Here is a 6,743-nt window from a genome sequence, read left to right as displayed (position 1 = left end):
GCCTATAGTAAATCAACCTTATAGTGCCAAAACAAGAATCTTTATATCAGTATCACCAGCTTTTCTTAAAAGCTAGTGATTAAAATAACAAGAGACATTCCAAGTATTATTTTGATGTTAAAGCTTATACCAAATTTTGGTGGCTGGGTTTACATCTGCTTTAAAGAGGAAGTAAACCCTCCTCTGACACTTGTACCTATAGGTAAGCCTATAATAAGGCTTACCTATAGGTACTGTAAATATCTCCTAAACATGTACCGTTTAGGAGATATTTACCTTACATGCAGCCAGTGACGTCACTGGCGCATGCGCTCTGAAGGAACGGCCACTGGTGCCGTTCCTTCAGAGCCCCGTGCCGTGACTGTCGGCTCCCGCGCGCGTGCGCGGGAGTGACGTCACCGCGGCTCCGGCCAATCAGATGGCCGGATGCCGCGACCCCGGAAGACGGGCGACTGGACATGTTGCCCGTCATACAGGTAAGCGAGCGGCACGGTGGGGGCTCGTTCTGAGGTAAGTATTGCATAATGAGCTAGTATGCGATGCATACTAGCTCATTATGTGTTTCTCTTACAGGTAGCCAAAAAAAAAAGTCGGACGGGTTTACAACCTCTTTAACAAACAATGCTTGAGTTCTTTAAATTGTAGCGCTGGGGTACATTTTCCTATGTGCCCTGCCTGTGTGCGAAAAAATTATTTTAGGAATCAGTATCTGTTCACAACTGATTGATAGCTAGCCCTTCAAATGTTAACAGTTTATTTTTTAATATTAGTACTATTTTCCCTTTTTTAGATTATAATTTTCAGCTTGCAGTAATTAGTGCTCATTAGACAGTTGTTGCAGGCAGCCTGTTCTAGAGCTGCTTTTTTTGTAGTACCACTGCATCCTTTGCAAAAAAAAAGTAAAAGCACAGTGCATCCAAAACATCACTCACCCTCATTCTATGTGCACTGCAACCCCCAGCCATATTCCCATAACTCAATAAAGTATTTGGTCTTCGCTTCTCAGTCAAGGGCTACATTGAAGGCTTTTTGGCATGGCATGTGCAGCATGGCAGGCTATTTTCCTGAGGCTCCATTCACATCTAGACGTTGCTATTTTTATAGGCGTTTTTCAGGTGTTTTTTCAGGCTTAATGTCGAGTATTTGTTGGCCATTTTACAGGCGTTTTCACAGCGTTTTGCAGCGTTTTTGTGCAAGCATTTTTTGGTTTACAAGTGACCAATGAAAAAAATAAAAATGTAATCTGCCAAAAAAGAAGCTCATGAACTTTTTTGAGCAACGAGCGTTTTTTTTTTAAGTTGACAGAACGTTCAGATGTGAACAGGGGCCATTGAAATGAATGGGATTTGTCTTGTTGGGCATTTTTAGATCTGAGGCTTAGAGCGGAAAATCGCCCAAAAACGCCTTGATGTAAACGGAGCCTCAAGCACATACTGGACCATTTCCAGCCAGTAGTACATTCTTCACACTCCATATTCCATTGGAATTAACACCTGTAAGCATTTTAGCTACAGCTGTGCCATCCCTACCTGTGTTTGCTTGACCAGGTTAGATGCAGCCTCAAAAGGAAAAAAAAAAAAAAAGCAAAATAGTAATAAAAAGTATAAAAATGTAAATCTGTAAATAAAAATGATATTTTTTTTTGCTTAATATATGTTTATTGAAACAAGAACAATACGAGTCGGTTCACACTAAGGCGACACGACTCCTTACTACTTCGGGGGCGACTTGTGCATTACCATGCACCACGACTTCGGAGCGACTTGCAGGGACTTCACATAATGGAAGTCTATGCAAGTCCCTCCGAGGTCGCCCCGAAGTAGTACAGGACCCTTTTTCTAAGTCGGAGCGACTTGTGTCGCTCCTATTAGAACGGGTCTTGTAGCGGTCAATGGAGCGCGAGGGAGCACGACTTGTCAGGCTGACAAGTCGCCTGACAAGTCGCGCTAGTGTGGACCGGCTCTAAGACAAAGTGCGTACAGTAAAACCAATCACAAAATAAACAGAGGAACATCGTATCAAAAAGGGTGAAGTTCCTGCATCAAACCACGTAACACGACAAGAAATATGAATGATACACTGGGAGCCGTACACAATGCAGTAAACAGTACTACAGTCAGAAATAATATTCCTCATGAAAAGAAGTAGGCAAAACAAAGAGAGAGGGACAGAGATAAAAATGATATTAAAATAATGATAGCAGGTGGAAAAATGCTAATTCAAGACATGTCCACTTTGCACATGAGCTTGCCATGAACTTCAAGAAGGAAGCTATTTTCGAAGGCTGGTAAAGAACCAAGCTTACACTGGACATGTGGAGAGGAGTGATGACTTTGGGAACATTTTTTTCCTCCACTCCAGCAAAAACCTGCCAAGGGAAGGCAATTATTGGAGTCAGTGGGGTAGGTGTGAGAAAGTGCTGCTTTTTTGGTTTTTATGGCTTCACTGTGGGGAAGGCCAGGCAGTCTATCAATGAATGTGGGATTGTATGTTTAAAGGCGAAACTTTTTTTTTTTGATAGAGTGGAGAGGGATTAGAACCCCTGTTGGTTCTTATTGCTGCCCGTGCCCTCATTAAAGAGATTCACGCTCTCTATTTGCCTTGTTTACCATTATCTTTAAAAAGGGAAAGTAAAGAAAATTTCACATTTTGGGTTATCCCCAGAAAAGTAATAAAGGGGAAATCTTCCAATTGGTGACCTGGGGGTCCCCAAGGGATTCCCTTAATTTGCAGGGATTTCCTCTCACTTCCTGTTTTGACTATGAGACAGGAAGTGAAGGGAAATCTCCAAAATGGGTGACATATGTAAAAAAAAAAAAAAAATCTAACAGGGGTTTTAACCATGCCTTGTTCTATTCATAATGAACACGTTTTGTCTATAGGTCTAGAAACCAGAAAAAATGTGCAACGCTGATATCAATAAAATATGATTAAGCAAATAACACATATAAATAAACTGTAAAATGTCCAATCATATAAGCCAAATGGAAATTAATAAAAAAGTCCATCAGAAAATGAAAGTCCCAAGTGAGTAGTGTGATGAAATGAATCCAACATAAGAAAACATGATCACAATGTGCAGCAAATCCCAACACCGATAAAGGTTAGTAGATTGCACTCACCAGAAGTATAGGACCCAGATACCATATAGCATATGGGTCATATAAGCTGTTGGAATATTTGATGGATGTCCCAGCTGGATAAAACAACCTCAATGGAATCCATATGGATCAGCAACAAACATGGATACACCAGATCCCAGCTTCCACAGCCATAATCTCAGCACTGTCCTGATGCACACATTATTTCTGAAGCCCAAGGACCATCTGCCTCTTCTTCTATACAGCTGCTTATGTATTTCTGCTTTCACTGCTATGGGAAACCTGCAGAGAGCAAGCCTGGGAACCAGCGCAAGGCAAGGTGCCCTTTGCCTATAGGTCTACTTGAATTGTTGCTGCCTGCACTTCCACTCTTGTCCCTTAAGAAATATTCACAAGGAAAGGCCTCATCACCAAAATGGGATTGAAATGAACTTCCCAGGAAATTTCGTGGCCCTACAAATTATACCACTTATAAAAGAAGTACATTTGTAGTAATAAAACGTAATAGTTTTTACAATAATGAAATTACACAAAAAAAGTGTGATGGTGGGTAGAAATATGTTAATAGGGGACCTCTCAGACCATGAGTTGAAGGAAAGTGACAGTTTTTACCAGTTCTTCACCATGCATTGATTCACTTGGCTAAATTCCACCTATAACCCCAGGTCCCCAGATCCTCTATTTGTGCCATTATCACATAGGAGGTGGAGATGGATGAGGAAGAGGAGAAAAAAAAGGTGAAGGCGAAAAAAGAGGAGGGCTACAGGGAGATGGAGGAGGGGAAGGAGATAAAGAGGAAGGAAAAGTCACATTAGCAAGGCTTCAAACCTACTTCCTCCATATATTAACACTACCTTTCTATTTGGACATACCTGTCATTTTTTGTTGTTGTTTTTTTGTAGGTCCTGACGTCACCCAGGTAACCCAGAAGGAACGGGCAGACATACTAGCCGGCCAGCTTGTTTTGATTTTAGCGCACTAACTCTGTTCAAATGTAAGTGTCTTTCCTAATTTTAATAAAAGTTTGTATATGGTTTTACACTATGGAGCCCCCATTGTTTCTCTTTCCGTGATGGCTGCTTCATTCATCCGTGGATATTGAATTTGGGATATGTGCTGTCATAGTGGTGACACATACGGCCTGCTCCTCTCCTGTTGCGGACACCCCTCCAGATTACTCTTGGCCCATTGAAGTCCTGCTGTCTCTGGATATCCATTTGCCTTTGGTTTTTTTTTAGGCCTCATTACACGTGCTTTCTGGTAAGCAGAGTTGCATGTCATACTTACCTCCTCTGTGAAGTTGGTTTTGCACAGGGCAGCCTGGATGATCCTCTTCTCGTTGCTGCTACTGGCCCCTCCCTCCTACCCAGTGGCCCCACAGCATGCAGCTTGCGTTGGGGGCACCCGAGCTGAGCTGCAGCTCCGTGTGTCTATTCAGATAAAAAGCTGCCATTCAACCCCGCCCCCTCTCTTTCCTGATTGGCTAACTGACTTTGATAGACATCCGCGGGAGCCAATGGCGCCGCGGCTGGGTCTCAGCCAATCAGGAGGGAGACTACCGGGTGGCCAAGGAACTTGTGGACATCGCTGGACAGAGATGGGGCACAGGTAAGTATTATGGGGTGCTGGGGAGGCTGCTGCACACAGAAGGCTTTTTATCCAAATGCGTAGAATGCATTAAGATAAAAAACCTTCTGTCTTTACAACCCCTTTAAAAGCATATCCCAAGCATGTAATTTAAAAGATTACTGTTATATCCATGTCACCATCAAAAGTCACATTAAATGGAACTTATCTCTGCTGTATGTATTTTATTTATTTTTTTGGCTTGTTAAATACCTCCAATGGCAGTGCCCAGCTCCCCAAGCTAGCTATTTTGACAGGAGCTTATCTATTAGCCTTGTAAACAGATAGTTTTTAGTATCAAGATTTGCCCTAGATAGACTTTTGTTAGGTCCACTGCTAAGTTTGGGTTTTATGGATTTAAAGTAGGATTCAACCCCCTAAAATGAACCCAGGCAGATTAATTCATCCCTACTGACAATCGTACCCTGAACTGTTTCCTTTTAAACCACCCCTTCATACTAAGGCTACAGACAGTTTTCTAAGCAAATTCTCATGAACACCTCTTATGATACACAGCCAGAGTTAACCACTGCTAGTTGTTGTTGTTGAGGATGATGATACATCCACAGAAATGTGCTATCATCTCTAATGCACAGCAGCATAGGTAAGTTTCTTTAGAACTAAGCATTTGCAAGCATTGGAACCTCAATTTCCTCAAACTACACCAATAGTCACTGGGGGAGATTTACTAAAACTGGAGCACTCAGAATCTGGTGCAGCTGTACATTTAAGCCAATCAGCATCTGACTTCAGACTGTTCAATTAAGCTTTGGCAATAAACCCTGGAAGCTGATTGGTTTCTATGCAGAGCTGCTCCAGATTTTGCACTCTCCAGTTTTAGTAAATAACCCCCTATGTCTCTGTGCTGTAATACAATGAAAACAATAAAAACATTCATTTACAATATGTACCAGCAGAAAATGCTTTCGGTTATGGGTGAGCAAAATAATATTTTCTTTTTTAATTCTCTGAAATGTCTGTAAAATGCTTCTATTTTGGCAAATGCATTGTTCATTTGTGAATGGGGTTGATTTACTAAAGGAAAAAAAAATGTTCAGTTTACAAGGGAAATTGCACTCTGTATGGGAATTTTCCCTAGAGATGAGTGAAATCAGAAAAGCATGGTGAAATTTCACTTTGCAAAGAATACCCAACTGTGTGTAAGGAATATAAAAAAAGCATTTTTGCTTGCACATTAGAGTGATGAATATCAGCAGAGCTTTACTTCATCACTTCATTCCCATCCCAAGCTTTCCTTTCAAAGTAGGCAGTCTATTTGCCTTTAGTAAATCAACCCCAATGAGAAGGCAAAGTTAAGCTGGCTTTTGCTAATTTATAAGAATGTAATGAGCTTTGAGTAGCTCCTGAGGGTTACACAGTCTCCTTTCAAATATCATGATTCTGTTCATGTATCAAAAAGCAGACCCTTATTAGCCTGATTATTTTACATTTTTTAAAAGAATTCGAAGATACAAAAAGTGAAAAAAGTAATATATATTTACAAGAGCAGTACACAAATAATGATCATATAGACAAAATAAAGAAAGAAATATAATCACAAATAACACTAAATGAAATAAACTTTGGCATCCTTAATGGTTGAAATAAATGAGAAAGAAAGATAAATAAAATAAAACACCTTTTTTTTTGTTTAAGCAAATTTTACCTAAGTAGCTCAGTTAGTGTAATTAAAAAGTTTCTTTTTTAACAAAATCGAAAATTGCATATGGAAATCAATTTTACCGAAATCTTCTTATCTTCTCGTCCCTACTCTCAGTAAATAAAATTTATATATAACCTGTAGAACTCATATTTGTGAGGTCAATTGCATTACAAAATGGCAGTTATTGTAATCCTAAACCAAAATCTTAATTTCTGTCCTAAGGCACAACAGATTTGACATGGAAACAAAGCAAAGAATATGCATAAAATACACTGCACTCAGATATTTGTCATCAATTACCAACGCATCTCACCATGCAATAATTATATCTGATTTATTTTGATTGTTATGCA

This window comes from Pelophylax lessonae, assembly GCF_965119305.1.
Source record: "Pelophylax lessonae genome assembly, chromosome: 5".
Taxonomy (NCBI): domain Eukaryota; kingdom Metazoa; phylum Chordata; class Amphibia; order Anura; family Ranidae; genus Pelophylax; species Pelophylax lessonae.
This window is presented reverse-complemented; position numbering follows the sequence as displayed.